The 24,461-nt window shown below is 45.6% G+C and overlaps 1 protein-coding gene across 5 annotated transcripts in view; it reads left to right on the top strand.

Moving 5' to 3' along the window:
* Positions 1-24,461, top strand: part of PROM1 (prominin 1) — a 123,217-nt gene that overhangs the window by 5,588 nt on the left and 93,168 nt on the right. Inside the window, exon 1 of one of the 5 annotated variants that reach the window (XM_074321637.1) lies at positions 23,859-24,153. The exons of 1 other annotated variant lie outside the window; for it this stretch is intronic. The gene's annotated coding sequence lies outside the window, so the exon portion shown is untranslated. Of the gene's footprint in view, positions 1-23,858; positions 24,154-24,201; positions 24,443-24,461 lie in introns of those variants that run through there. 3 more of the 5 variants (XM_074321611.1, XM_019713028.2, XM_074321614.1) reach the window with 3 other exon arrangements.

Raw genomic sequence — 24,461 nt, 5'->3', positions numbered from 1 at the left:
CTGCTTTCCAAAATCTTGTTCCACTTCCAGGCCAGAACCATTCATCCTTCAAGGGCTAGCTTGAGGCTCATCAACCTCCTCTACAAACCATTTGGTACCTGAGGAAACCTAATATTTCTTTCCCTTGGAATCCTAATCCCTTGGAACCTAATATTCCTTTCCCTTGGAATCCAGAGCATTTCTTTACACAGCCATTAAAGCAGCTTTTACAATCTGGCCTAATTAGGACCTAACGGGGCTTTGTCCTCCTTAGAAGGTGATGAGATTGGTAAAGGCGTGATTGGGGGGTTGGGATCTCTAACACTTTGCATATACTAAGTGCTCAATTAATGTTTGCTTAATTGAATAAAATTGACATTGTTCTCTGAGAATTATGGGGGAAAAAGGAAATGAACTGAAATATGCACTGGGGGCTACGCACTGTGCTAATAATGCCATCACGTACTTTATCTCCTCAAACCCTTATTTAAAAAAAAAAAAAAAAAACCCAGTCATATTACAGGGTGTATATTACCATCCCTGTTTCATAAATGAGGGTCAGAGAAGTTGCGTGAGCTGCCCAGGATCACACAGCTGGGTAGAGGCTGAAGCAGGGTTGAAAGCCAGACGTATATTTAAAGACAAAATGGCTCTTACTCAGTTAAATAGCTTATGTTCAGTTATTTTTATCCCTGTAAATTCAGTATGGAATTCTGGAAGATGACACAGCTAGATATAAACAGGCATGGATTTGTAAACCTGATTCTCATATGCCAAAGGGTTAACAAAAACAGTGTTTCCTCCCTGCCCCCAAGGCTGAGAATAACTTTCTATCTTCTGTTTGTTTGAGGAGTCTCTGAGCTACATAGACATCTACCCCACATAAATCAAAACAATTGGCTACAATGAGATGCCATAAATTGGGGATGCCTGATTGACATTTTTCTGGAGGCCAGAACAACATGTGTAGCTTACCCAGGGCTTAAAAAGGCAAGAGAAGTCTTTATAGCAACAATAACAGTTGATTGCAAATATTTGTATGCTGATTAAATTTATTCTAGGAAATCTTAAAATTATCAAGTTCAGTAGCTCTCACATTAAGCTCATCAGCTTAAGATGCAGTTTAAAATTTATATTTTTAAAACCTCCATTGAAGCTAAGAATAGAAAAATGAGAGGACTGCTCTGGAGTGGATCTTAGGGCAAATTTAGCTCACTGAATTTAGCTCAGTCCCTGAAGAAATAAAATTTTACAACAGTTAAAATGAAATAAAAAACTATCCATAAAAAAGCCTCTTTTCAAATAATGCACTCTGCCATTTAATGGAACTTATCAGAACATGAAAGTTGTTCTTTAAAGCATTTCCATGAACTCCTTAAACTACACACTTCCAGAGTGAAAATTAATATATAATTAAACTTTCATGCCTTTTTCTAGAGAAGTTGGTTAACAAAATGCACCACGTACAAACCTGAACAATAGAAAAACTTTCAAAATCCTTAAAAAAATAAATAAATAAAAGGAGGGGTTGGATAGAGATACTTTTACACAATTACAGTGTTTTTTCTCTTCCTTCAAAGAAAGTTTTAATGATAAAGGAGCAAATGCTTTTTTAATAGAAAATCTGGAAATACAGAAAAATTTTAAAGGGACAGAAAAGAAAAAGACTTGTCCCACTGCTCCCAGAGACAATCGTGGCTGACGTGTTGATGCATTTCTTTTTGCTCTTTTTGTTTCTTCTAAGCTAGGTTTCTATTGTTTCTGTGTTTGCCATTAGTTATTTACCCCTTGTTTTGTTCTGAACAGTGCTGGTGATCTGGCAAAGGGAGGTCCAGGGACAGGCAGGAGGCTGACCTGCCATTTGTACTGTGATCCTAGGTGAGTTATTTCTCACCTCCAGGCTGGATGTGAACACAAGTCGGTTCTGAGAGTCTGAAAAAAAGCAACAAACCTTCTGTATACAAAATGGCACAGAGACCCATAACACCCTGCATGCAAGTTCAGGGCCCAAGTCCAAACCCCTTGACCAGCCAGGAGCCTCAGGTCAACACCCTGAACTGGGTGATATTAAAGACCCCTTGGCAGTTTATAATTCTGCCTTCCCAGGGAGGCTTTCATATGCCCGTTTGTTATTCAAATCCCTGTGAGTTCTGAGTAAGAGGTAAGGAGGGAGCCTTCCCAGCATGCTGCCTGTGTCTCCACACTGCAAAGTGCTCTGCCTTCTCTGCACACCCTGCAGTCAGGCTGTAGGAAGAGGGAGGTCAGGGGCCTTGTGCCCATGATCCCAAGTTCACACTGCGGGGGACACTCAGACTGGAAGAGCCCAGTCATGCACCACGTAAGGACGTTTTGGTCAATGATGGATCCCATACACGACGGCGGTCCCATAAGATTATAATAGAGCTGAATTTTCTGTAAGAAATGGAAGGATATGTGTGTGGTTCAGGAGGAATTTTTTTCTCTGATGAGGAGCAATGTCTATGGGTCTTGGAAATAGATTTGCACCTGTTACCGCAGAACAGACTTCTCGGCGTGATGTCCAGGTTCTTGGTACCCTGAACAAAGAATTGGGCAGGACACACAAAGGCAGTGGTGAAAGATCAATTTATTAGAAGCGAAAGTACACTTCAAAGGGATAGGAGCAGGCCCGAGCAATGGCATGGCTCAAAAGGCGTTGACTGGCAAGGGCATGGATTTTTTTCTTTTCTTTTCTCTAGAATGGGCTACTCCTCTCTGGGTGTGGGGTTTCTTGATTGGCACCTGTGATTGACAAGAGGCTATTACCTCATCTTTTTAGACTGCTCATGTTCCTTCCCAGAATTCAGTCTGTTATAATGACATTAATGAACTTCCGGGCATCCGGATGGTACTATAATGATGGTATAATGAGTCTAAGGTGAAGTGAAGGTCTTTGTAGCCTTTGCTGCGCAGGTGTGAGTGACCAGTCTAATCTAGTTAGGTAGTTTGCATCTTCTAGTGTCTTCACAGTGGTTAATGGTTATGGTAGATAAGGGAAAATTTGGGTGTAGAGGGGAGGTCTCTGGGAGGTCTCTGGGCAGTCGCTCTCCATAGGCCGTGTTGAACATGCAGGAATGTTTGGAGACCCCATTCCTATCTCTATCTACCTGCCTCATTTCCCCCTGAGAGGCGTCATCCCCTTAAATCTCTATGGGAAGTTGAGGGACAGGAGGTCACTTCTTCTGTATCTGCTTCCTGCTGAATGTGGTCATTGTCCCTGCCTATCGGAGAGTCACAGGACTCTCTCCCTATCTGATCTTAGATGAGAGGAAGGGGTCTCGGGACCCGCCTGGAAGACCACGTTGGCCTCCTTGGTCAGAGTGCACAGGAAGCCTTGTTGGAGCATCATTCGTATCCCAATGGCCCCTGGATGAGGAGAGATAGGTTTTGGTCAATAGATTAAAAGCACTGGCCCAAGGAGCAGGACTCAAAACTACTGCCACAGGGTGAAGGCCATTTAGCTTCATGGGGCCTGTGGTTTTTTCCTTTGATTTTAACTGGTTATTTAGGTGGCATTGTTTACCCAGGAGTTGGGCCCGGAATGACCTGGAAAGAATGCTGGGCTACATTGATTACAATCAAGAAGGATAAATCACAAGTGTCTGGGTAATTATCTGAAGCAGGGGGTAAGAGACATTCTATCATTCAGGCTAGGAACAATCTTTAAGATTAAGAAACTGATTTAAAAAGTGATTAAGGCCGGCCCGGTGGCTCAGGCGGTTAGAGCTCCGTGCTCCTAACTCCGAAGGCTGCCGGTTCGATTCCCACATGGGCCAGTGGGCTCTCAACCACAAGGTTGCCAGTTCAATTCCTCGAGTCCCGCAAGGGATGGTGGGCTCTGCCCCCTGCAACTAAGATTGAACATGGCACCTTGAGCTGAGCTGCCTCCCGGATGGCTCAGTTGTTGGTTGGAGCGCGGGCTCTCATCCACAAGGTTGCCAGTTCAATATAAAAAAATATATAAAATAAATAAAAAATAAAAAGTAATGATTAAGACCAAAGACAAGGGAGCTAAGAAACTAGGGAAAAGGAGACTTAAAATTCTTACAGTGAGGGGCTCTCCTGTATCACACCCACTCACAGCACCTCAATTTTGTACAGGTTACATCCAGTCAGTCAGCCCCTGAGCTGTGTCAGCACACAGGAGCCTATTCCCCCAGTGGTACTTAATCAGAGGGTGCTACAGCACCCCCCCCACCCCCCGACCTAGCTTGGTGGTCTTCAGAGTACGTGGCTGTAAATTCTTTGTTGGGGACCTAAGACCCTGTACGAGGACATGGATCCACAGAAGCTCCCTCAACAAATGTTAAGTGCCACTGCCACATTAGTAACAGCTTTCTGTAGTACGGTGGAGCTAGCCTGCCCCTGTCCTTTGGAAATATTTTCAGGTTGTAATGATGTAACGCATAGATAAATTTTATTTTTTCCATCAGTTCAATGCCAGAGACAGCCCTTTGTAAAGATAGAGCCAATGGAACCAAAAACAAATTTCCAGAGTCAAAGTATTGGCAACTCAGTTTTACACCCTCTCCATGTTTTTTTTTTTTAAATTTTTTTTTTATTTATAAATACCACAGTTCCTTAATCTGACCACTGCTCCAAACCGCAACAACCGAAAACCACATTGCCATGACAGTCCCTCTGTTTTCTTATCTCCCCATCTTTGTTGCTTATCCCTATGGATCCTCAGGCCGCCTTTCACTTCCTCTGGACAGTCACTATTAGGGCATCTAACCTTCCCTAGTCAGCTTTTCCTTGATATTTCTCATCAGTCCAGCACACATCCTTATCCAGGGAGCATTGGCAGCCTCCATGTTCTACTTCTGACCCTCGCAAAAGGAAGTGCTTGCGGGACAGTGCTTCCAAAGTCAGCAGTGGGCACGATCACGTCCTGGGCCTTCACACTCACTCGCCGCTCACTCACTGACTCGCCCGGAACAATGTCCTGTCCTGCAAGTTCCGTTCATGGTAAGTGCCCTGTACAGGTGGACCACTTTTTATCTTGTATACTGTATTTGTACCTTTTCTATGCTTAGATATGTTTAGATATACGGACAGCGTTGTGCTACAGTTGCCTACAGTATTCAGTATGGTACCATGCTGTACAGGTTTGTAACCCAGAAGCAGAAGGCTGTCCCATCCAGCCTAGGTGTGCAGTGGGCTAGACCACCCAGGTTTGTATAAGGGCGCTCTGGGATGTTTGCATGACAAAATCACCTAAAGACACATTTCTCACAATGTATCCCCATTGTTTAGCAGCATTTGACTGTATTTGTGTCAGGTCAGGAGAAAAGAAGCCACAGTCAACGCTTAAGGAAAGGTTTTGTTTTTTCTGCCCCTGCAAAATAGCCCTGACTCATTGCATGCCCTGGCATGCAGCTGATGCCACCCGGGTGTGATAGCCACACCCAGGCCCCAACCACACAGGGTCCAGGGACAGCAGGGCAATGACTAGATCCATGAGTTGCTAACCTCTAAACCCCTCAGCCACAGTGTGTGGCAACTGTGGTACACCCCATCTCCTCCTCCAGGGACACAGCCAAACTAGCACCAGGTCGACGAGGAGCAGAAAGGCCAGTCGGGGACAGAGCTAGGCGTCTGCAAGCAGGACAGAGGGTCTAGTGGGGCATTTGGGGACCCAGGGGTGAATGGCACCCTGGGAAGACCTTCTAATTGGGCGTCTGGAGGAAGCCGGAATGGGGTAGAAAAGAAGATTCCACTTACTAAGTACTTACTGCACCCAATACTATGCATACACTAATCCTATTATTCAACCTTCTCAGTACACGTGAGCTAGGTATTGACCCGTCATTTACCCATAAAATATTATGGGCTGGTGGGTCTGTGCCAGACCCTGGGGAGACAGCAGCCAACAAACACGAAGACACCACTCCCATGGAGCTCACTTTCTAGTTGGGGGAGCAGATAAGAAAGAATTGGATGAACACATAGGAGCAGAGGGGTGAAAGTGCCCCAGAGACAAACTGAGCTACCTCAAGGGGCAGCGAGGGGTATGGTCAGCAAACGCCTCAGCAGCTGTGCTGTGTCAGGGCTGAGGCCCAGCTTGAGGGGAAGTGTGCTCACTGCAGGGAGCCCTAGGGAGGGGTGGCAGATTACAATGGACCACACTGAGCACTTTGGACATTATTCTGAGTGGGGCTTGAGTTGGGCACCATCACCGGCTTTTAAGTAAAGGAGTGACAGGCTCTGGCTTCCATTGTGAAAGCATTGCTCTGGCCTCTGGGTAGAGAATTAGACCTCAGGTGGGCGAGAGAGAGAACAGGGAACACATTATGACCCCTTGCTGACCAGGTGAGGATTTGGAGACTCAGACACAACGACCATCCTGAACGTCTGTGTGACTTCCCTTTGCCTGTGGGATCGAGCACATGCTCGCAGATGTGACCCAGCTCGGTCGGCCTTGGCCTCTCTGCCCACGTTCCCTATTGCCTTTGGGCTTCTCTCTTGACTCCTCAATGGACCCACGTTCAGGTACTGACCTGGCCTTTGCACATCTTTCCTGATACCTGCAGTGCCCTCCTCCCACCTGTTCACCTGGCTAAGTCCTAGCCATCCTTCGTGTCCTTAACCACCATCTCTTAGGGAAGCCATTCCTGTCTCCCACAGACCAGGCCAGGTGTGCTGCGTACCTGCGTGGGGTCCATCCTCCCCTGTGGCTGCATTCCTCGTCTTTGGGAATCCCTGCCCTTTGTTAGACCGCCCTGGGCTCTGGAATACCCCAGGGAAGGCTGGCTTCCGTCTTGTTCACACACCCGCACTTCACCAGGGATATGATCTGCGCATTATTTGGACACTTAGTAACAATTCTTTGTGAGTTGAATAGAACACTTGCCCTAAGATCACACAGCTAATAAGAGGGAAGAACAAGCTTCAATCTTCTGATTCCAACTTCCTTGGTGCCTCAGGACTTGAACTCAAGGCTTGGATTAGCCCCTAGTGATGGCCCAGGAATGAGCCATTTTGTTTTTCTAGGCCTCGGTTTTTCCAACTATAAAAAGAGAAGGTTGGGCACTGAGTGTCTTTCCAGAGTTACATACCCTGGAGGGATTCCACAAATTCATCTGACCACAAGAATCTTCCAGGCCCTGGGGCTTCTTAAGAATACTTGTTCCTGACCTCACTCCAACCTGCAAAACCATAGCTCCAGAAGATGGACTTGGGATCCTGGTTCTGTTTGTTCGTTTGATCAAAGGCCCCAGTTCTTTTCATAAGTGTTGGAAACACATTTCAATGGGACTGCTTCTTAGAGGAGCTTCCCAAAGAGACAGTCAGGCATGATTGCAATGAGTATTTCAACTCTAATAACAGTTGCTTCTCAAATGTCCTTTCTCTTTTATAAAAGGAAACTCTGCAACTAAAGCCTGATATTTATTTACGTGAATTATTTTGGGGGCCTAACGGGAGGTTCCTGAATTTCCGCTGAGGGTGCAGTTTCCTAGACAACTCCGAATAGCACTGCCCTGACAAGTGTTGACCAAGTCGGAATGAAGGAGCACTCACAAGGAGCATAAAGGCAGGGAAGCTCTCAACATCCCTGAAAAGAGAGGCCAAAGACCAGAGAGGTTAACCAACGTATCTGAAGGCACACAGCTGGTGGGCAGAAGAGATGGAACCTTATCCAGCTCTCTGCGTCCCTGGCTGGTGTTTTCCCTTCTGAACCACAAGAGTGTGCCAAGGTAATGTGGGCTCTGCATAGAATTATGATGCTCATACTTCACAGCAAAAAGTGTCCCAGAAACATGACATCAGTGAACAGTGCATGGCGCATAGTAGGCACTCAATATTAGGGGTTAACTGATTGGCCAACCCCATTCTCTCATGACCCTGATCTGGGAACAGAGCACTTTTCAGACTATTTCATTCTCTGCCTTGTTGGAGTAAATCTATGGAATACCTAAAACAAGTTCCCACTAGTGAAACAGAAATATATTTGATGATTAAAAAAATAATTAATGCAGAATCAAGGGAGACAGGATGGATTCTCACTCTGCCATTCCCTTGCCTCTCCAGAACCTCAGTTTCCTCAGCTGGAAGACGGGAATGATGCCTCCATCATTGTGTTGTTGGTGAGGGTTAGACAAGAAACGGCCTGGTACCTGGCACAGAGTTGCTCAGTGTTGGTTAAATGAAAGAACAGACAAATGAACAACAGGGAGGAAGTGGTTTGTTCTGCCCTGGATTTGGATTTGTCTTCCAACCTCCCAGCTTCTTACTCTCTCTTTCAAGTGTACAGCAGCCATAGCTGGACCTTTCCTGAATGAAGAGCCTGAGGTTGGGTGCAGAGTGAGAGTCCAAACAGACCCTACTGATAAAGGCAGAAACGAGTGACAAAGGAGTCCCCACAGAACCCACCATATTCTATTGAGCAATATATTGGCATTTTATTCGTTATGAGAAAATTAGGCTACGAGTAACCCAAAACCTAAAATAACAGCAGCTTAAACCCCACTGAGGTTTACTTGTCATCCGTGATCACAGTGGCGGAAGGAAGCCGCACCATGAGATGGAAAGGAGAAGTTTTGACCCCTGAGCAAGTTAATTTTGAGGACATTAAGCCATGTTCGTGGTTGTGTCCTTTAACAGAAGATGTCACCAAGGAGAAAGAGAGGTTCCCAAGACTCTGAACGCCTCAGGGTCCATGTAGGACAGCAGGAGAATGAAGAAAAGGTGGAGAGAGCAAAGCTGGAATGGAGAGAAAACAAAGATGGCGACCGAGAGCCCAAGGACAACATGTTGCTGCGGCCTCGGAGTGGAGGCCGGAGGAAACGGGGATGAGCACTAACTGTCCGTTCAGAGAATCCTCACAGTAACTGTAAAACAAGCGCTGTTATGCCCGTTCTGTCAACGGCAAAAGTGAGATTCTGAGCGATCAGACGATATGTGCACACCACCCAGTGTGCTGCACACGTGGGCTTAGAGCCTGGGTCTGTTTGGCTCTGAAGCCCAAGTTCTTCCTTGCAGACCTGCTTCACACTGTCACCTGGAACTGACCCTGCAGGGAACACACATGTCATATCGAAAAAAGGGGCTTCTAGAACGTGCTGCTGCAGAGCAATGGCTCCTAGAGTGCACAGTTACTCCAAAGGTCTTTCAAACACCGAGATTAAAGTCGTGCATAGTGCAGGTTGCTCTGAGGGGCATCCAGAAAGCTGGAGCAGAATGGAAGCTGACTCAAGAGAAAAGGGAGCCAGGAAGCTTAACCTAAGCTCTTGGAAACCTCTTAATGACAGCCAGACATTAACACTGAGTGACAGCATGGGTTTCCTGGCTTTCGTGTAAGACACGATGAACTGACTAACGAAGCTGCTCAGCAGCCTGCAGCACGTCTATTGACAAGTAACTTAATGGTTGTTTCCTAAAATAAAATATTAAACTCCCTATGAATCACAAACTGGCCCAGACACAGAGCTGACCTTGGGAAAAAATGAATCACGGACAGTCAGACCCCTGGAAGACTCTCTGAGATTCCACTGATGAAGAAACTGAGGCCCGGAGGTTTTAGTTAGCTCCCTAAGTCTATGTATCTGGCCAGAGGCAGTCAGGTCTAAAACATCCAGCTCCTGACCCCAGTGAGCAGGTAGCATTGGTCCACAGGCCCAGAGCAAAAGAGATTTCCACTTAAATTAAAATCTGGACATGACCTCAAAAACAGCCCCCCTCAGCTCCCTGGTCATTTACTTTACTTGGTTTGATTTTCTCCATAATTCTTAGCACCACCAGAAGTGATCTGCTTGGTTGATTTGTTTACAGATTTTTCTGTCTGTCTCCCAAACTAGACAGTAAGCTCTGGAGGAGGCTCTGCCTTGGTCCCTGCTGTGTCCTGAAAATTGGGGTGGGGGGTGGGGGGTGGGCGGGGGGGAGGTGCCTGGCGCATGTAGAAGGTATTCAACAAATATTTGTAGAAGAAAGGGTGGGAGGAAGAAAAAGAGAAGAAGCAAGAAAGAAAAAAATGTGTGTCAAGTACTTTATTTATGGTCACATTCAATTTTCTTTACATATTTATTTATACCTCACTTTATTTCTAAAAATACTTGAAGGCAGCTATAAGCATTGTAAGGCCCATTTCCAATGAGGAAACTTAGATCCAGAGGTATAAAAGGACGGGTCTGAAGTGTAGCACAGCAGGATTTGAACCCAGGTTAGCGTGCTTGTACCATATTCATTCATTCATTCAACATGTATTGACTGAGTGCTTACTTTGTGCCAGGATCAGCTCTAGGCTTATGGGATATTTTAGTGTACAGAACAGATAAAGACCCCTGCCTTTGCAGAACTTACAGTCGTGGGCATCTGAAATTTCAGTGATGTGTAACAGAGGAATGGGCAGCAAGCCCTGACATGAAATACGTGGGAGGTAGACCTTCCGAGGCTACCATCTTGGGCTGAGCTGCATACCGTCTCCATCTCATGCTTCACCATATGGAGCAGGGAACTGGGGGCCTGGCGGGCAATGCAGGAGGTGGCACGGACCTCTTCCCTGTCTACGTCCATGGGAGGTTTGGGGGTTGGAGCCCTTCTGATCAGAGGGGTAAGATCTGGAAGCTGATAGGACAGTTCACAAGACCCTCATGAATCTCTAAGAACAAGTGTAGCTGTTTTGAGTTTCAAATTATGGCCCATATCTGTGTGGTGCCCCTGGAACTCCACATTGAGGGCTCTGCAAGAATCTGGAGATGGCGGTGTCAAGGACATTGGTGTCTTGTGAGGGGCTGTCAGCCCAGGCACAGAAGGGCTTCCTCAGGGGTTTTGTGGGCTGTGGGTCAGAGCAGGAACCAAGGCACATGCTGGGCTCTGGGCTATGGCAGGTGACAGGCTGTACAGGACGCACATCTTTGGGGACTCCCAGACATGCCTCCCAGGCACTGTAAGAGGCATATGGCTTCCTGTGTAGGTCAGTGGAGGTGGATAAGCATGGAGTCTTTCGAATGGGAATGAGTGCAAATGAGGCCTCATTTTGTAGACCAGGATGTGAGGCCAGCAGACATTTGCTATATATATTAGTTGCACTTCTTGTCAGCATTTGGGAGGAGAGAGGCAACAAAAAGAGAGGTTACATCTAATGGATTATCTCAAAGACCATAGCCCTTCAACCTACAGGAAAAGGCCAAACTCCTTAATAGCACAGGAAGGACTCATGCACCAGCCCCTGAGCACTCACTCTGGGCTGTCTCTGGTTAGGCTCCTCTCTCCACACACCTTCCTCTTCCCCAGGCCTCCTTCTGGGCTGATTGTGGCGGGCCAGCCGCCACAAGTCGATCGGTTCCCGAATGGGGGAGTGGGAATGAATAAAAGACACTTTCACATATGATGATGGCGATCGCGGACCTCAGTGATGCTGAAGCCACTAAGTTTATTTTACTGCACCCATATAAGCAGTTTGAGTACGTGCAAGTATGTATTAACATAACAAATGTAAATTCTTTAACTTTCACATAGAGGATACAAAATTCACTGAAACTCTTACAAGTAATTATCTTATCAATTGCCCTGATAGGCATCAGCTTCTGTGTCCGGGAACTGGCCGTTCCCACCACATTCCTCAGCAGCTTACAAGCTCAAGCTCCCCCCAGGTGCAGGCAGAGACAATTGCCTCAGGGGGAGGGAAACAGGTTAAGCATAAACGGAGCCATTCTGTAAAGCTTAGAGTCACCTGTAACCATGGCTCCCCACAGCTGATCTTCCTAAAACCAATGTCAGACCATTACCCCACTACTGTACAGCCTTTGGTGGCTCCCACATTGCCTTCAGCTGGTCCAGATGTCTCAGTGTGCAGTGAGTGCTTTTCCAAACTGATGCCTCTCTCATTATTCATTTTCTCCAATATTATGTTCCAGGCACATTGCACTCCAGCCCCACGACATCACTGACCGATCTCAACACAGCTGGGTGTGCCAACTCCTCCACTCGGGATGTCCCTCTCCTGGGTCTCTATCTGCTGACCCCTCAATCCAAAGAACTAGCTCGGGCACCATAGCCCCTGGGAAGCTCTTCCTGACCCACCCGGGGCTGAAGCGAGCGTTCCTACCTATCTTCCTCCCCACACTGACCTTGTCTTCCCCCTCTGTTGGCACTCCTAGAATTGACAGTGGCCTCTGTTTCCCTCACTAGTTGGTGACATTCTTGAGGGCTGGACTTGGTGTTAATCATCTCTGCATGCTTGAACCCTGGGGTGCAGAGTAACGCCCCAAAGAACTTGTGTAGTGAGGGAATCAGTGGATGAGCTCTGGCCTTCACCAGCATTGCATAGAGGCAGGCAAGGGCCGCCAGCAGAACATTTAAGGGGGAGAGGGGTGTCCTCAAAGCTCATTAATCAAAAGAAATCATATTTTAATGCAATATTTTAAAATCCATATTTAAGCCCTAAACTCCATGATAAACAAATCTCAAAATGTTAAAACAAACAAGACAAGATGTGGTCCTGCACTTGTATGCCCCCTCCCCCACCTCCCCCAGTCCTGGCCCTTAGCAATTTCCTCAGACGGGCATCTCCCAACAGTACGTGCACAGTGGCTGAATTGACACTGCCACCATGAGACTGGGGAGGAGGACATGGATTGGAGAGTCAAGTGAGGTGAGGGAGATGGTGAGGGCGGAGTATTTATCCATCAGGCATCAACAGAAAGCAACTCTGGCTAATTTCAGAAAAGGAACACCCCGGAAGGGTATTGGATGGCTCTTGGCCTTGTCAGGGGGCCAGAGAACAGAATCAGAACCAAGGGCAGTGGGCACAGCCTGGTTAGGACATAGCTACTGGCACCTGGCACTGCCCGTGCCACCATCACGGTTACCCTCTGATAGTCTGATTGTCTTTATTTGCTGCATCACATGTTCCAGGATCAAAGTCATGGGCAGGAGTGGCCAACTGGCCAGGCTGGGTAGGGCCATGCCTTGGGTGTATGGTGAACGGGAGGATAATCTTTTGGCTTTTGTGGTGGCCGGTGATGGACTGTAAGCCACTCCTGTAAACTCCATAAATGGGAGTTTGTCCCAGCTAGAAGGGGGGTTGCATGTTGGACAGCTAAACCTGTGACAAAGAATATAGATAAGGCTGAATTTCTTTCTTGGGCAACTGCTTAGAGCCGTTAAGTAAGATGGAGAACTCTGGAGAAGGAACAAACTTGCACTTCTTGGAAAATGTGCTACACTGGTTCCACTTTCAGATATGTATTCTGAAAGTGGTGCATGTGAAGCCAGGGGACACATTTGGACTGTTTTCCATGGTGGTGTTAATTCTGGAGATGATATGGCCCCCGTACACCTCCCAGCACAGTTTAACTAAAGAGGTGTCTTCTCGGGGTAGCAGGGGGAGTGACTGGGGTATCAGAGCCATCATATCATCAGTAGCACCAGTGACTTTATGATGTCACTTTATCCAGCTTTTCCAAGCAGCCACAGACCTGTACGATGGCAGAGAGCAACAGTCTAAAGAAGGATCATTGTCCTGTCCTAAATGCAATCAGAGGTGGGGTGGTCAGGAGGAGAGAACCAGCTCTTACTGGGACCCTCCAACATACAGGTGACATATATGCCTCACCTCACTGAATGCTCTCCAAACCCAGCAGTACTGTCAGGGTTAGTTCCATTTTAAAGGTGAAGAAACCGAGGCTCACAGGAGTTAGATAACTCACCTAAAGTGACACATAGTGTTAAGTGTGCCAGAGTCAGATTCAAATCCAGGTTGGTCTATTCCAGAGTCCCTGTTACTGCCTGGCCCATAACCTACAGGGAGTAACTTTAGATCCACCACTGGCCCTTATTTATTAAACCTTTGAGGCATTTGACGTTTTCCTTCCATAAGAACAAATGTGATAAAAATCACCAAGAACAGACTGACCGCAGATCTCATTCTTTGCTTCCTAACTCTGATCGTTCACCCCACAATCAGCTCAGCCCTTGGGCCTCAACCCCAGCAGCCATCACACCCTCACTGCAGCTTGAGAACAGGCCCAGTGGCACCTCCCATTTCCCAATATTCCAGCTATTGACTGACTGCCTCCCTCCCTCCCTCCCTCCCTCCCTCCCTCCCTCCCTCCCTCCCTCCCTCCCTCCCTCCCTCCCTCCCTCTCTCCCTCTCTCTCTCCGTCCCTCCCTTCCTCCATGCCTCCCTCCCTCCCTTCTTTCTTTCTTTCTTGACTTATTTTTCTTTATTTTTTCTTTTTACCTTATTATGATGGAAATTTTCAAACCAGCACAAAATATTACCCAGCTGCAATGATTTTACTGACTTAAATTTCACTTCAGTGCACACTTACAATATTCATTAGTAGTTCTTGCATCTCTAGGGCTACTTGCTAGGGGATTTTTTTCCTTAGAATCCAACCTTAATTTTACTTTTCTTGTCCCCTACCCCCCCACCTCTACACATTAAGGTATTTCTAAAAGCAATAAATCCTTTTTGGGGGTTTATGCATTTGAACACTTTTAGGCAGCGTTAAAATGGCTCCTGAGATGTTTTGCAGAATGACATACAGCAGATGTTTTCTCCTGCGAGTCTCTAATTCTGTTCTTTGTCCCAGTGCATCTCTATACTCCTCTAACCTCAGCTCAGCTTGTCCAAGGCCCCACTTCCCAGGCTTATGATCACTGCTTTGTTGCATTCCAACAGATCTAGGATTTGGGGTGTTTTCTTTGTTTTTCTTAGGTTTTCCTTTTAAATTATTATTTTTTACCACCATAATTAATTGCCATTTATTAGAGTTTGATGGCATAGTCACAGTGTATGGACAATCAAGTCCAAGAAAAGGGTTTCTCACTGGGACGTGGTTGAGTTACCTCCGTGTCCCTGGATGCCACGGTCAGGGCCTGTGTGGTTAAAAACTCACTGAGAAAGTGCCTTACTTAGCGTCCCTAGGTCTAAAGACTGCCATCTGCAGTTTTGTGGTAAGAACTTCCGACTGGGGGGCAGAAGGTGGGATGTGGAAATGAATCATCCCACCTGAAGGTATTTGGTGGTGTCTACTTTCCCTCTGAGATGATACACTCCATGTGGGCAGCAGCTATCCCCTGCTGTGTCCCCGGCCCCTAGCACCATCCCGGCCCATAACAGATGCTCAGTAGATTTTTGTTTCATTTGCTTGGATAATACCTGCTTCCTAGGATTATCTTAAATGGTAAATGAAATACTTAGAGTAATGGTGGCCTTGCTAAATAACTGTTATTCTTATTGTGGGACTGATACAGGACAGCCTGGGTCTGTGAACCTCAATTTCCTTCTCTGGAAAATGGGGTAACTGTGCCTCCTTAGGAGGGTTTAACTCAATAAGAGAAATGCATGGAAAGTACTTTGCTCAGGGCTTGACAGATAGTATAATAGATAGTCAATAAGTGACAGCAGCAAGCACACAAACTGCCCGGTATGCATACTTCATCTTTCCTATAGCAGCACTCTCTTGCTGTTACCACAGTTATTTGTCTTCTTCTGAACTTATTGTTTCATTTTGTTCCCTTTGTTTTCCTCTAAGATTTACTGAAGCCTTATTATGTGCCAGGCACTTTCTCATGAGGCCATGGGAAATAGCACTGTCAGTCCTTCTACTCTGTTTTCTGAATGCTTCTATGATCAAACTTATACGAAAAATGCTGAGTTTCACCAAGTGCCAGCCTATACTCAGAATAAGCACGCAGCGCAGGACGTTTGTGAATGTCCCAGTGGAGGAATACATGTGGGTGAGCTACATTCCCGAAATTACTCACTTTGCAATTCTTCCAGGGCAGGCTGTCTTTGGGGGTGATGAGGAATCAACATGGCAGCTGACTCCCCACGGCCAACTAGGCAACAAAAATGGGTCAAGTGGCTTGGATGCACCGATATGCTTTAATTCACGACCCCCAGACCTTACTTAGCATTTGCCAAAACTGACAGCAGGGACCCCCCTCTTTAGTATATCTTACAAAATGCTGCCCAAACTCAATAATTTCTTCCTGTGACTTAAAAAAATAAATCGGGGCTGGCCCGGTGGCTCAGGCAGTTAAAGCTCCATGCTTCTAACTCCAAAGGCTGCCAGTTCGATTCCCACATGGGCCAGTGGGCTCTCAACCACAAGGTTGCCAGCTCAATTCCTTGAGTCCCATAAGGGATAGTGGGCTCCGCCCCCTGCAACTAAGATTGAACTAGGCACCTTGAGCTGAGCTGCTGCTGAGCTCCCAGATGGCGCAGTTGGTTGGAGCGTGTCCTCTCAAAAACAAGGGTGCCGGTTTTGACTCCCGCAAGGGATGGTGGGCTGCGCCCCCTGCAACTAACAAAGGCAACTGGACCTGGAGCTGAGCTGCACCCTCCACAACTAAGACTGAAAGGGCAACAACTTGAAGCTGAACGGCACCCTCCACAACTAAGATTGAAAGGACAACAACTTGACTTGGAAAAAAGTCCTGGAAGTACACACCCAATAAATTCCTGTTCCCCTTCCCCAATAAAATCTTAAAAAAAAAAAAAAAAAAAAAAAAATCAAGCACTAGATTTTGAACATTTTTGGTTGTCACAGTTTGGGAAGGGGTGCTGCTTATATCTAGTGAGTAGAAGTCAAGGATGCTGTTGAATTCCCACAGTATAATCCCACAAAGAATTATCCAGCCCAAAATGTCAAGAGTGCTAAGGTTAAACAAACCTGATCTAGAATAATTTTTTTTCTCTCTTTCTAGCACCATATATTTGATCCCCTTTGTCTCTCTCTTCGTTTGTAATTTTCTTCTTTCCTTCAGATTTTACCCAGATTATTGGAAGGGATTCGGCAGTCTCGCTATTTTATCCCATCTCCAAGCACGTTTCATGCACATGGGCTCCCCGCAGCCAATCCCTCCTGGATACTTCCTGCTGCTTCCTGGGTAAAGTCATTCCTCTTAAATCCTGAGGATTGAAGGGAAAGCCACACTTTGGAAATATTTTAATTTATATCCCAGCCACTTGCTTTGATCTTTAAGAACCTAGAGACTGTTAATTAAAAAACAACAAATCATTGTGTGTTCTCAGCAGTCAAAAGGAGTCTATTGTAATCTAACTTTTAAAATGTTTCCCCTTGTTCCTTGGAGGCTCTCTAGTCATAGACTATTCTAAATGGGACTGCTGTTGGGAGGGGGTTGGGAGAAAAGTTGGTAGGAAGCTTTGGCGCGAGGCTTGCAGGATCTCTTTTCCAGCAAAGGGGCAGTTATTATAGTATTAGAGTCTATTCAAAGGTTTAGAGGTAACTATGCATTTCCCATTTCCAGCACTTATATGTGTTTTAATTAAAAAATTAATTAATGTTTAAAATTTGCTGTTTGCCTCCCTAGAGATTATAAGCGCCATTCGGGCTCCTACATTATAGTTTTCAAGGAATTAAAAATATGACTCCCCAAATATATGGTGATGGAAGGAGAACTGACTCTGGGTGGTGAACACACAATGGGATTTATAGATGATGTAATACAGAATTGTACTAACAGTTGTCACCCCAATAAATTAAAAAAAAAATCTATGTAATTTTACTAACAGTTGTCACCCCAATAAATTAAAAAAAAAATATGACTCCCATGCAAATATATAGCGAACACATGTCAAAGATTTTACTCAACTCATGAATTAATGAGGGAACCAGTAAGACTGGTTCTAAGGATCCTTTGAAGAATACGCGTTTTCCTAGGCAATCAGGATTGCTAAGGTAAATGTTGCTAATAGTTGCAAAACTTGTCACTATCTTATAGGTCAACAAAATGTTGTGTTTGCGATCATCTTTTCTACAAAGTAAACATGAAATTATCTCTACCAGAAAACATTCATTGGCATTGCCATCGGTTTTCTACAGTTTAACTTCTACTCTTATAATGTTGTAATATAGCTTAGTCAATAGAAATACAGTCAAAGGTACCCACCTCTGTAGAAACCAATAATTCCTAGAAAGTCCATTCGATTATGCCCCTCACTCTACCAAAAGGATGATCAGGATTTTTTTTGGTCCCTTTCCAAGTGTTGGAAAATTTCTTCTGTAGGGCAGAGGTCAGAATATGTCCAGCTCTGTCAGCCTTTCTGGCCTAAAGCCTTGAAAATCCTTGGGATATATTCCATAAATATTTGTGGGATGAAATAAAAAAGGTGGGGGTAAGCGCATGCGAAAGACTTTGACAAAGAAACAGAGCTGAAATAATAGCTGCCACTTAATTTATTGCCTACTATGTGCCAGGTATGTTGCATATATCATCTCATTTAATCTTTGCAAAACCTGTATTTTGTAGGTGAGGAAACTGAGGTTTAGAGATGTTAAGAATTGATTTGGGGGCTGGCCCAGTGGCTCAGGTGGTTGGAGCACCGTGCTCCTAACACTGAGGTTACCAGTTCGATTCTCACATGGGCCAGTGAGCTGCACCCTCTATAGCTAAGATTGTGAACAACAGCTCTCCCTGGAGCTGTGCTGCTGTGAGCAGCTGGAGGTTGGCATGAGCTGCTGCAGGCTGCTGAGTGCTGCCGTGGGCTACTGTGTGCTGCCAGGAGCGGCCAGTGGCCAGCGGTGAGTGGTCGGCAGCAGTCTGCTGTGTGCTTCCTTGAGCTGTTATGACTGGCAAACGACTGCCTTGGGGGGGAGAAGGGGAGGGAGCGGGGAGCACAAGGCTCATAATACCAGCATGGGCCAGGAACTGTGTCCTACACAACTAGACTGAGAAACAATGGCTTGAACCAGAGTGTGTGTGTGTTGGGGGGGTGGGGGGGCGGGAGAGATGATGGCAGAAGAAAGGGGAAAAAAAAGAATTGATTTGGTGGCTTAGTTTCACATTCTCCTCTATAAGGGGGTAAGCAAGGGTCTCCTTTGTTTTACTCTCTGCCACACCTGAGTTTGACCCATAGAAGGAGCTCAATCAACATTTGTCATTTGTTGAATGCATATATAAGTGAGTGAGTGAATGAATGAATGAATGAGGGAATGAATGAAGGAAGATATGAAGGAATGGAGTAGCAGAGCTAGGACTCATTCCCAGGTCTGTTCCTTTTTCACTCTCTGATTTAAGTAGCTGGATGGAACTGTAATTTTTAAATATAGTATTATGTGTTTTTTATTTTACATTTTCTAGTTTTATTGAGATCTAATTGACATATAACACTGTATTAGTTCAAAGTGTACAATGTAATGATTTGATATATGTATATAATGTGAAATGATCACCATAATAAATTTACTTAACATTTATCACCTCACACAGTTACAAAATTTTTTCTTCTGTGTGATGAGATCTACTCCCTTGGCAACTTTCAAATATACAACATAGTATTATTAATTGTAGTCACCATGCTGTCCATCACATCCCTAGGACTAATTTATCTTATAACCATTAAGTTTGTACTTTTAGACCACCTCACTCAATTCCCTTGCCCTCTAAGCCCCGCTTCTGGCAACCACCAGCCAGATCTCTGCTTCTATGAGTTTGCTTTCACTAGATTCCTCCTATTAGTGAGATCATACAGTATTTGTCTTTCTCTGACTTAATTCACTGAGCATAGTGTCCTCAGGGTTGGATTGGGACTGTTATTTAACCCCTTAATTGTGCTGGCCAAAAAAAGAAGAGTTTTTTACTTAGCAGAAAGTTTACTGCATTTAAAATAAATATCTGACTATAGCTTCGGTAACATATAAAGTATGAAGCAAAAGAGAATTTTGCAGAAAATGCTTCTTTGAAAATTCTTCCAATGAGGGAAATATGCCAGGAGTAAATAAGAGGAAAGACAGTGGTTGAAAAAAGGTTTTGTTTTGTTGTTTTCACAAGTAAGTTCTGAGTCAGGTTACCTGAAGGCTCCAGTTGGTGCTGAGTAAATATTACTGACTGACTGAGTAACAGATTGTCGTGTCCCGTGGGACAAGGGTTGTGGGGAGTGAGGAGGGCAGCGCAGGGTTAAGAAAAGACAGTAGTCATGAATAGAGTTTAAGCAGACCAAGGGACCCCCAATCTCAAGGACTGGAAGCCCCAATCAAGCCTTGCATCAGCTTTTATTAGTTCGGTGGGAAAGTAAAGGAGATAAAGCTTGTCAATCTCAAGATCTGTGAATCCTATACATCATAATAGGAAACCGATTTAAGTCAATCACCCTTGCCTGCAGATAGCTGGACCATAAGTCCCAACTTCCCCAAGGGACAAAACCTATATGCATATGAATAGATGGAGAGCACAACATTCAATCACTTCCCTTGCAAGTTCTGGGAAGGAATGCAGCCACAGAGGCTGAGGCTTTCCTTAGCCTGAGGAAGATGGGTGGGGGGGTGGGGGTGGGGGGGCGCTGTGCCCACCTCTGTCAACCCCGTGGGTTCTCCTGTTGGTCCGCTTGAGTTGTTCCTTCTGTGAGGAATCTTACTCGTCATTGACTGTCCAGTCATCTTTCTGGGACCAAACAGGGAGGCATAAGGTGCAAACACAAAGATTTAGCAAAGTCCCTGAAAGGATCCGTCTTACAGACTCTCCTTTCTTTGGGGGCAGGTAGAAGGAAACAAAACAGTTACGCTGTTGCGTGTGGAGACAACAGACAAAGAGAAGTGCAAATTAGTAGTTCTTTCAAGGAAACTAATAGTAATTATTCCCAGAGGGGTAAAGCACTGCTTAGCAAAGATTTAAGTTTTGCTGTTGTATAAAGTACAAGTTCCTGGGTGAACCTTTTATGGAATATGATTTTAAAAAACCCTGAAAACTATAGAATTTTCCTGTCTGCCTCCTTCTGCAACCGTTCAGTAGCATTCAGATGGAAAGAACCTCACCTTCCTTGAGAAAATGAGATCCAATACCTAGTGCTTTATCATTCTTTTACTTCTGCTACCCTCATTTTCTCCATATGGTTACTAAAGGCCAATTATAAAGCTCCATTTGAGTTAGTGCACGTTAAAAATGATGTCAGAGGAAAAGGCACAGATGAAAGCCAGCCCTAGAGATAAGACATTTATTTGAAACAGTTAACCAGAAGACAGAGTCAGAACATAAAATGTAAAACTACCTCCATAACCACCCCGTTAGACTGTGACTGAATTTTCTCCCCAAGTTTCCCATTCAGAGTCCAAGCTCTGGGGCCCTGGCTTTGGGCTGGACCCTTCTCTCTCTTTCCTCCCTTGTCTAAACTGGACTGAAGTATTTTTCCTCTGCCTTTGAAGTAGCATGCAATGGGCTTGATGGATGAATTATAAATCTTACCTGAAGTTTCCTAATGTACAAGAAGAATGTTTTCTTGGCTTTTGGTTATTCAACACCAGTAATACTGCTGTTTGGTATCTAAGCCCAGAGGCAAGTGGGGGGTGGGGGGTGGGTGGAAAGCAAGATGAACAGGAAATCATGAGGTAAAACATTTATAGGAGAACTTTGGCTTGCATGAGGCCATTCCTTTCAAAACTAGTAGAATTTCTATTTAGAACAATCTCTCTCTCTCTCTCTCTCTCTCTCTCTCTCTCTCCCCCCCTCCCTCCCTCCCACACCTCTCCCTCCTTCCCCACTCCATCTTTCTCTTTCTGCCCCCTCCTCCCTCTCTCCTTGGCTGTCTCTTACACAAATTTCAGAATTACAGTCTTAAGAAGGCAGGCCAGTGGAAGCTGAGATGACACAACCCTGTTTTTCTAAAGGGTCATATGCTGCCATGTTTGTTGGTCATACAAACACGTTATTTTTTTGAAACATAGTTATTCATGGTAGAAATTGTCAGGTTGACTAAAATAATATAGTCACTCACCTATTTTATTTTAATCTTAGTGACTAAGAAAAATACCCAAAGTCCTTCATAAGGAACATCTTATCAAAGATTTGGGATTGTTGAAGGCCCAAGTGTTGGGTACTCTGACAATAATTAATCTCAATCAACACTTCATTTCGAATGCCACAAAACCCTGATAACTTTGTTGAAACTCAGTCTTCCTATTCCAGTCCTACTGCAACTTTTTTTCTTTATTATGGTTCACTGTTTAACCCAACACCGTCCAATAGACTATTCTGTGATGACAGAAATGTCCCTTATCCACACTGTCCAAATGGTAGCCTCTAGCCAGGTGGTCATGACCACAGGTACTGGATCAAAGAGGAATGTGAAGACCTGGGGATTATGTGAGTTACCAGGGGCCACATTGGCAGTTAGTGACATCACCTGAATGAATCTCTTAGGACTTGCTAGGTAGGATGCCACAGTGTCTCATGGTTAGATTTCATTTGGGCACAAAAAACGAGGGGGCAATTCCAGAAAAGGAGACCTAATTTTTGCATCTAATGACTCAGTGTATACATGGGAATAACTTCTGGACTTGCATTTAACAGATGACACAGAAATAAATGTACGGGACTGTGGGATTAGGGCTCCAAACCAAACTGAACAGAGCAAATCATGAGGTCCTGTCACAGTCTGCCTAAGGCTGCTCAAAACAGACCTTCATGTTTTGTTCCTGTTTATTATATATTTATTCACTGATTGAACACCGATGATGGTCTAGGTGGAGTAGGTGTTGGGGGTAACGAAAATGGATAAAAACAGTTGAAGCATTCACTGTCACATTGCACTGTCTACTGGGGGGGGGCACAGGCAGGTGGGGGTTTTATGTTATCTATGCACTGGTGTATTAGGGCAATTATGGGCTCTGGAGGCCGGATCTGGCTTTGACATTGGTGCTTCACTTACTAGCTCTGTGAGCTTGGACAAATTATTGAAATCATTTAGCCTTCTGTTTAAGATGGAGTTAGTAATAGGCTGCTGTTGTTGCTAAGATTACATGAAATGATGCACTTCAAGCTCTTAGTGTAGTTCTCATTCACACTGAACACTCACTAAGCCTTAGCACTCACCACTTATAGTATTGTTGTAGGTATTAGTATTATTAGGAATAAAATTGAGCCCTGTGAGGCAGTCTCTTCATTTTGCAGACAAGGAAAATGAGGCTCTGAGAGATAAAGCAGCCAAAGTTACAGTGACAAAAAGCGGCAGGACTGAAACTCAAGGCAGGTCTAGAGCAGCCCGCTCTGAGAAGGGAGCGTTCACCTGGGAACCCATCCAGAGAGGGCTGCTTCTGAGCAGCAGTGCTGGGTTCGGCAGGTGTTCAAGGAGAGGTCCCTGACCAGCAGGGGCTCTACAGGGGAAAACATAAGGCCTGATTAGAAGTCTCCGGGTACCACCTACCCTTGGCAGGCCTGTAGGGAAATTTTCAGAAGTTTCCGAACCAGTATGGGTTGTCCTGGACATATGCACACTCAAGATGAATTTAAACTTTAAATCAAACAACACTCTTTCCAGAAGCATTTTATGCTAGACTCTGGGGTAAGTGAAACAGCCACTGAGTTAATATTCCTGTCCATCATTCAGTTGTCTGTTCATCCTTCCATCCATCCATCGATCTATCCATATGATGAACATTAAACGCCGACTGTGTACTAGCCATCGTCCCGAAGAAAAGGTGCTTTTCTTCCATACGTCTTATTTGTCCAACCAGACAGCATTCTCAGTTCAAGGCAGGAAGTGGTGAGAGAGACACAAGAGGCACACTGGTCAGTGCACTTGGAAGAGGGATTACTTTCAGCAGGTTTCCACTGGGCAGCCTAGCAGGAAGGTGAAGACTGTGGGGGATGCCGGCAACTGACAGCTGCCAGGATCAGACCCATATGAAATGATTAATTAAGGCACCGTGTGTTTCCTGATCAGCGGATGCCGGCAGGCATATATGGGACAATGACTGTTTATGCCGTTTTTTGCTTTTTTTTTTTTTTAAAATAGCTCCAGCCACTAGCCTTGTGATTGGTACATACTAAGAAACCAAATAATTTGGCTTTTGTTTTGTTTGGGTAATTTTTTTTTAAATTAAACTCTGTTGGGAGCTGGCAATAGAAGCATCTAAAGCAGCCTGGGACGGAGGGGGGTGGTCAGCTCAGGCAGGTCTGAGTTGGAACCCGAGAGAGGAGGAGTTTGTAAAAGGTCAGCGGCGTTCCAAGAAGAGGGCTCTGCCTAGGTAAAGGAGGCGTGGGTGCTGGGAAAAGGGCGTGCTCCGGTGAGCGGGACTCGCGCCACAGGAAATGGATGCAGTCCAATCTGGTGGTGCCCAGGGCCATTGTGGCGAAACCGCCCTGCTGGTCCAGTGGGAGAGCGTCCAGAACCCCAGGCTTAGCTATCTTTAAAACACCGAGCCGGGTCCCCCACCAGGCACCTGGCCGCATGCACCGTTCCCGCCGCAGGTGAGTAACTTTAAGGAAACACTGCCACGCCGGTGGCTCCATCCACAGATCAGGGTCAGGGAGCAAGGGAGGCCGCAACAGGTCCTGCGGGCCCCTGGGCCTCTCTTACGCGCCTTAAGGGCAGGCGCCTTTCTCCGCCCGACGCGTCCCGGAGCCTCTCCGGAAGCCTTCCTGGTGGTCCCCGAAGCCGGCTCATAAATCATTCATGAGCCGGTGCCAGGCGAGCAAGACTGCGAGGGGAGGGCGCAGAGGCTGCGCGGGCCGAAGCCGGAGCTGGACCTGGCGCACGGTGAGTGGCCGTATCCTCA

Source organism: Rhinolophus sinicus, linkage group LG02 (assembly GCF_036562045.2).
Source record: "Rhinolophus sinicus isolate RSC01 linkage group LG02, ASM3656204v1, whole genome shotgun sequence".
Classification (NCBI taxonomy): Eukaryota; Metazoa; Chordata; class Mammalia; order Chiroptera; family Rhinolophidae; genus Rhinolophus; species Rhinolophus sinicus.
Note: the sequence above shows the minus strand (reverse complement) of the source record. Positions and strands in the feature narration are given on the sequence as shown.